The sequence below is a fragment of the Bufo gargarizans genome, chromosome 3 (assembly GCF_014858855.1).
Source record: "Bufo gargarizans isolate SCDJY-AF-19 chromosome 3, ASM1485885v1, whole genome shotgun sequence".
Lineage (NCBI taxonomy): Eukaryota > Metazoa > Chordata > Amphibia > Anura > Bufonidae > Bufo > Bufo gargarizans.
Genome location: NC_058082.1, coordinates 246,194,043 through 246,202,250, shown reverse-complemented (window position 1 = coordinate 246,202,250; position 8,208 = coordinate 246,194,043).

Here is an 8,208-nt window from a genome sequence, read left to right as displayed (position 1 = left end):
CTAAAAACACGGACCCACAGACCGTGCTAAAACCCTGATGTCTGAATACACACATTAAAACGAATATGGACATGTGCTGTCCGTGGAGAACGAGTACAACACATGTCCGTGGAACACAGACATGTCAATGAGGCTTTAATCAGACGAATTTCATTGGCTTTTGTTTTCACCATCCCAACTGCTGCAGTGCCTGCAGTATATATAATGCCCCCTGGACATCTAATGGCCCCCATAGTGCTTCCAGTATAAATGATGTCCCTCCTAGAGCTCCCCAGTATAACAATGTCCCCCTTAGTGTCCCCAGATATATTTGCTCCTCATTGTGCTCCCAGTATGTATATTTCACGTCCTATTTTTTGACAGTTGCTATTCACTGGCTGTCATGGATGAGGTATAGGAGGAAACACCAAACTGACAACCAGGAGGGAAAGGGAAAGCCACTAGGCCTCAACACTAGGGAAAGGAAAAGGTGACTTCCTAGTAACCCTACTCCTGGCCCTGACTCCTAACCGTACGGGCACCACTTAAAGGTAGAAATGCCCATACCCTGGAACCTGGGACCCTGGAGATTCCTCAGAATATTGTCAGGGCTGAGGCAACCTGTTCCTTCCCCGATGAAGGAACAGGGGTCTCCTTGAGGCCTAGTAACAACAAGGAAGGAAGGGAAACCAAAACACAAACGCAACACTTAACTTCTGTAGTGATGGACGAGCAGGAACACCAGAGACAACCTCACACCAGCTCTGCCAAACCCAAATTAAGCTATCTACTGCACAGTCAGAAGGGTGGGGCAACACTAAATAGGGTAGAGTAATGAGTACTAAGCTACACCTGAAACAGGGGATGAGGTCACAAACAAACACTGAATAAAGAGTAGCCAAAGAGGCTGTTAGATTCCTCCATGCTCCGCCAGTCTCCTTGATCTCCTGAAATCTGTCACAGAAGGGACCTTGACACTGGCCTTTAACAGACCGCCACGTTAATAGCCTCATAGACAGCAATGGCTCTAAAAAAAAAAGCAGTTGGCGGTGTGGTGATGTGTACGGTGTTGGAAGGCATGTATATCCCACCCAGATACCTCAGCTGGGTGAGATAAATAAAATCCAGAAAGCTGCAGGGGTTTTAGCAAAGCTTAGTTTGCTGAGACAGTTTTGTCTAAGTTTTGTTCTGGGCTGGATTTTATTAGGACTGGTGGATAGGTTTGGTAGTGGGATCTGTCAGTCCACACCCTTACAGTATGGGTATTGTCTTTTGCCGGAGATAATCACAGGTGAGGCCTGCTGTAATCAAGGAGGGACAAAACCAACCCTCTGTGTGTCAGTCTGGGAAGAGAGGACTTGGAAACAGAGGCCTACAGAGGTTCTGGGTGGTCCTAGCCAGGAGGGCTGAAGGGCCTCAAGGCTGTGTGTAGCCAGATCTCTTCCCAGTATGGACTTGTGTTTGATGAGCAAATCTGCTAAGGCCTGGACATTGAGACCCTGTATATAAGCTATGCTTAGCGGTGAGTCAGGGAAACAAACTTTGTATTAGTTAGAGCCCAGACGGGCAGGTGTTTATTTTGATGCTTATGTTTGTGCGGGTGCTGAAGTGCCACAATAAAGCACCAGTTTGGACATTAAATCCTGTTGTCTACGAGAAAAGTCTGTAATTGCGACCCCTGAGAGAGAGCGATCCCTTACAGCGGCTAATGCAAAAAAGTCCATCACACTGTAGTTTTCCGCATTTGTGTGAATGAAACCTTAGCAGTAGAGTTGTTGCGACACCAAATTTTTGATTTGGTTTCGATACCATGAAAAAGTATTGCGATATTTGATACCACGCAAAAAAAAATAAACCAAAAAAGCCACGTGCATTCTGCATTTTTTTTTTAAAATGGCGAATCGCACAGTTTTTATTTATTTTTTCTGTTCCGGCATTCACCACATAGATTTTTTTTATATTTTAATAGTTTGGACTTTTCTGACGTGGCGATATGTAATATGTTTATTATTTATACATTTTATATGTGAAATTAGGAAAAGTGGGTGATTCATACTTAATATTTTGGTGGGGTTTTTTTTTCTTCCACTTTTTATTTAATAACTATTTTTATCCCTTGTCCTATTCACCCTGATAGAGCTCTATCAGGGTGACTAAGACCTCACACTCTCCATGCTGCTCTGCACTTTGTGCACACAGCATCAGGGATGTTACCATGGCAGCCAGGGCTTCAGTAGCGTCCTGGCTGCCATGGTAACCGATCGGAGCCCCAGGCTTACATAGCTGGGGCTCCGATCAGAAGCTGCCACTGCACCACCAATGAGGGGGAGGGGAGAGGACCCTGTGGCCACTGCCACCAATGTTTTTAATACTGGGGGGTTGAGAGGGGCTGGCGCACTGTGCCACCAATGATTTTAATGGGATGTTGGGTTTGAGGGGGGGGGGGGCACACTGCACCACCAATGATAATTACCCCTTAATACAGGAGGCGCGTACTGGCAGATAAGCGGCAGTTAACCCCTCAGGTGCTGCACTAAGCCAGTTCTACTTTACACCAGTTTGATAAATGACCCATTATGTTTCCACTATGTTAAAAAACCCTGCTTTCTGCTGCTGCTTAAGTTTGCTGTGCAGTGGAGCTCTAGGGGGATGGGATTGGCGCACACAACCTCTGCTCCGCCTCAGCCGAGTTCACATAACCATTTAGTTTTCCGTTCTGATCTTTCAGAAAGACAGAAAAATAAATAAATAAAAAAACGATCCTGTATTTTAAGCATCCATTATGCTGATTTATGCACATGTGGCATCCGTTTTAGCCATTTCCCCCTGAGATCCGTTATTTAAGACGGAAAAAATCCTGCACAAAGTTTTTTTTTCTGTCTAAACTAACGGATCTAAGACGGAAATTGCTAAAACGGATGCCACATGTGCATAAATCAGCATAATATTTTTTTATTTTTCTGTTCTTACAGATCAGAAGGACAAAAGTATTGATTGGATATCGAAATTTCGATACCCGCAACAACCCTACTTAGTAGAGGTGCGAGGCAGAGCTGTGGCAGAAAGGAAAGCAAGCAGAGCAGTATGGAGAGATATTGAAGCAGCCAGCTGGGTACACAGGAGACAGAGCCTAACTACATCTGAAGGTAAAGCAGCCATCACAAGGGAAAGTGCAAAGGACAGATATTGATCTGTCATTATACAGGGTGATCCAAAAGTATGGAGACACCTAAATACATGGAAATGGTGGATGCGAATGCCATCCTGTGTGTGGCAGGTTGCTAAGGGAAAAGGGGCAAATCTGTGAGGAGTGGTGTCCATTTTGAAAGCTGCCATCCTAGAACCAAGCCGAAAACTTTCAAATGGGATGGGGGATGCATGTGATCTATCTATCTATAATAGAGGATTTGGTGAGGAATACAAATCTGATGTACCTTTATTCCTGTCAAAGTTATTAACAATTTTCTTTGTGTTACAGACACAGATATGGCTGCGAGATTAACACGCAAAGAGAGGACAGGGATTGAGATGATCTCTGGAGAGAGCAGTACCCGTGTCATTGCAGCGGATTTCAACACTCGGCACCCTAATAATACACCACGCATCTGATCATAAGACGCACCTAGGTTTTAGAGAAGACCTCAGATCAGACCACGAATCTTAATCAGACCTCAGATCAGACCCCCAATCTACATCAGACCCCCGATCTTCATCAGACCTCACCTCACCTGCTCCGGATGGCATGCAACTTGGGTGATCCAGCATGCTTTTCCTGCAGCGTTTCACTGTGACCTGACATCGCGCAGCAATATGTCCTGACATTGTACAGACACAGGACGCAGCACGGCACCTGGAGAACTAGAGAGGATTGTTGAGTAAATCCAACACCAGGGGCACTATAGTCGCCGCTCTCTAGTCCTACTGTACCATAATGGAAGCGCTCATTAGTAACAATTAGATATTAAAAACCTAGCCCTGGTCCTTGCTCTATTCACTTTATAAGACACACTGCCATTTTCCCTTAGGGTTGATCATGCAGAGTAAAATGATACCTATCGTTTGTTTCTATGGTGAATATATTTTTTAATGCAAATTTCGAGCACTAAGGGGCTGGCCATAGTGCTAGGTGCACTGGTAGGGCAACGCCCCTGTGCTCTGTCCACTCCCTCTCTGATTGACTGGGCTAGATCTCTCCTCTAACCCTGTATTCTCATGCCTGCACCAAGTCAGCCCAGGGATTTGGCCGTTGTGAAGTGGATTTTACTTGGCTTCCCGAGCTTATGAGATCCTTTGCGCAAGCCTTGAGTCTCTCAGTTGACTTGGTGCAAGGTTATACGAGTAGCCTAGACCTGTCAGTCGAAGGTCAATTGTGCCAACAATGCTCCTAGCACTATGGCCAGCCCATTGTTGCTTGAAATAGGTGAATTTAATAAATATAGAAAAGTAATATATTTCAGCAGCTATTTACTTTAGAAACAAAGAACAGGTATCATTTTACTCAGCATGATCAACCCTACCAGGCATTATATCTGTCATGGGTAAACTGTTTCAAGGTTTTCTAAGAGATGTGATCTTGGAGTACCTCAATGAAAATAAGCAAATAACGCCATACCAGCATGGCTTCATGAGGGATCGGTCATGTCAAACTAATTTAATCAGTTTCTATGCGGAGGTAAGTTCTAGACTTGACAGCGGCGAATCAATGGATGTCGTATATCTGGACTTCTCCAAAGCATTTGACACTGTACCACATGAAAGGTTAGTATATAAAATGAGAATGCTCGGACTGGGAGAAAACGTCTGTACGTGGGTAAGTAACTGTCTCCATGATAGACAACAGAGGGTGGTTATTAATGGTGCACACTCAGATTGGGTCACTGTCACTAGCGGAGTACCTCAGGGGTGAGTATTGGGTAAAACACTCGGTAACACTGAGATGAAAATGGATCTAGGAGTTTTAGTTAACAGCAAACTAAGCAGTAAAAACCAGTGTCAGGCAGCTGCTGCCAAGGCCAATAAGATAATGGGTTGCATCAGAAGGGGCATAGATGCCCGTGATAAGAACATAGTCCTGCCACTTTACAAATCACCAGTCAGACCACACATGGAGTACTGTGTACAGTTCTGGGCTCCTGTAAACAAGGCAGACATAGCAGAGCTGGAGAGGGTTCAGAGGAGGGCAACTAAAGTAATTACGGGAATGAGAGCATTACAGTACCCTGAAAGATTATCAAAATTAGGGTTATTCACTTTAGAAAAAAGACGACTGAGGGGAGATCTAATTACTATGTATAAATATATCAGGGGTCAGTACAGAGATCTCTCCCATCATCTATTTATCCCCAGGACTGTGAGGAGGGGACATCCTCTGCGTCTGGAGGAAAGAAGGTTTGTACACAAACATAGAAAAGGATTCTTTACAGTAAGAGCAGTGAGGCTATGGAACTCTCTGCCTGAGGAGGTGGTGATAGTAAGTTCTCTAAAAGAGTTCAAGAGGGACCTGGATGTAATAATATTACAGGCTATAGCTACTAGAGAGAGGTCATTGATCCAGGGAGTTATCTGATTGGAGTCGGGAAGGATTTTTTTCCCCTTAAGTGAGGAAAATTGGCTTCTACCTCACAGGTTTATTTTCTTGCCTTCCTCTGAATCAACTTGCAGGATATCAGGCCGAACTGGATGGACAGATGTCTTTTTTCAGCCTTATAAACTATGTTACTTAATAGAGTTGATCATGTTGACAGATGCTCTTTAATACCTGTGGAGCAATTCAGGAGGGCACCCGAATCTGCCCACCAGGTGCATAAGTGCATTAATTAATGTTGAGACCATTAGATCTTTATGTACCTGACTAGCGGCCATGAGAAGGCCTTGGATGGCCTCCTGGGCATCAGCCCATTGGTATCCATCATGGATTCTGTGAAAGCAGCAGCTATTGTGCTGGTTTGAAGTGAGCCTTAGGGAATGTTCATTCTCAATCACTGTAGGCTCATGAGCTGCATTTACGTGCAGCAATGGTCACTGTTGTCACCACGATCAGTTGCCACCATGCAGTTTCATTGTCAGCAGAACACAGTGAAATATGATGTGGACAAGCTACTCTTTTTGGTGGCACTTGAAAGAGGTTATTATCCGACAAACAAGTGTTTACATGTGGATTTACCCGGATCAAACAATTGTATGAACATTCGTTCCCAACAATGGGCCTAACCCTCGGCCCGTGTAAAAGGCCCTGTATTTTACTTATGCTTCTTTTTATATAACATATGCTATATAATACTTAACTCTATATTGCCAGGATATTTGTGTAAACCTTACATAGAACTTTCCATAGAGTACTACAATTATAGTCATTCTCTTAACCTCTTCAGGACATAGGGCATACAGGTACGCCCTTATGTCCTGGTATTTAAGGTCACAGGGCGTACCTGTACACCCTGTGTATTTCTGATCACCGCCGCACAGCGGGCGGTGATCGGAAGCCGGTGCCTGCTCAAATCATTGAGCAGGCACTTCGGCTAAATGCCCGGGGGGGTCCCGTGACTCCCCCATGTCGGCGATCGTCGCAAACCGCAGGTCAATTCAGACCTGTGGTTTGCGGCTTTTATCTATTGCGGTGGTGGCGTGTGGCGGTGCCATCGGGTCCCCATGCGGCTGTGGGGGGGACCCGATGGCATGGAAGGCAGTGCAATGTCTAAGGAAGGCATCACACTGCCTTCCGGTGACGAGCCTGTGAGATCCAGCCCCCTGGATCTCACAGGCCCCGAAATCTGTATGAGTAATACACAGTATTACTCATACAGTCAATGCATTCCAATACAGAAGTATTTGAATGCATTGCAAAGGATTAGACCCCCAAAAGTTCAAGTCCCAAAGTGGGACAAAAAGTAAAGTGAAAAAATAAAGTTTTCCCCTCAAAAAATTAAAAGTTTCAAGTAAAAATAAACAAAAACGTCATTTTCCCCAAATAAAGTTAAAAAAAATTGATAAAAAATAGGGGGGGGAGGGAAGTATACATATTAGGTATCGCCGCGTTCGTATCGACCGACTCTATAAACATATCACATGACCTAACCCCTCAGATGAACACCATAAAAAATAAAAACTGCTAGAGAAACCATTTTTTTGTCACCTTACATCACAAAAAGTACAACAGCAAGCGATCAAAAAGGAGTTTGCCCACCAAAATAGTGCTAATCTAACCGTCACCTCATCCCGCAAAAAATGAGCCCCTACCTGAGACAATCGCCCAAAAAAACAAAAAAAAACTATGGCTCAGAATATGCAGACTCTAAAACATCATTTTTTTTGTTTCAAAAATGATATTATTGTGTAAAACTTACATCAATTAAAAAAAAGTATACATATTAGGTATCGCCGCATCCGTATCGACCGGCTCTATAAAAATATCACATGACCTAACCCCTCAGATGAACAGCGTAAAAAATAAAAACTGTGCTAAATAAACCATTTTTTGTCACCTTACATCACAAAAAGTGTAATAGCAAGCGATCAAAAAGTCATATGCACCCCAAAATAGTCTATGGCTCTCAGACTATGGAAACACTAAAACATGATTTTTTTTTTTGCTTCAAAAATTAAATCATTGTGTAAAATTTACAAAAATAAAAGTATACATATTAGGTATCGCCGCGTCCGTGACAACCTATAAAAATGCCACATGATCTAACCTGTCAGATGAATGTTGTAAATAACAAAAAATAATAACGGTGCCAAAACAGCTATTTCTAGTTATCTTGCCTCACAAAAAGTGTAATATAGAGCAACCAAAAATCATTGTACCCTAAACTAGTACCAAAAAAACTTCCACCCTATCCCGTAGTTTCTAAAATGGGGTCACTTTTTTGGGGTTTCTACTCTAGGGGTGCATCAGGGGGGCTTGAAATGGGACATGGTGTAAAAAAAAAAAACAGTCCAGCAAAATCTGCCTTCCAAAAACCGTATGGCATTCCTTTCCTTCTGTGCCCTGCCGTGTGCCCGTACAGCAGTTTACGACCACATATGAGGTGTTTCTGTAAACAATAAATATTGAGTTTTGTTTGGCTGTTAACCCTTGCTTTGTTACTGGAAAAAATGGATTAAAATGGAAAATGTGCCAAAAAATTGAAATTCTGAAATTTCATCTCCATTTGCCAGTAACTCTTGTGGAACACCTAAAGGGTTAACAACGTTTGTAAAATCAGTTTTAAATACCTTGAGGGGTGTAGT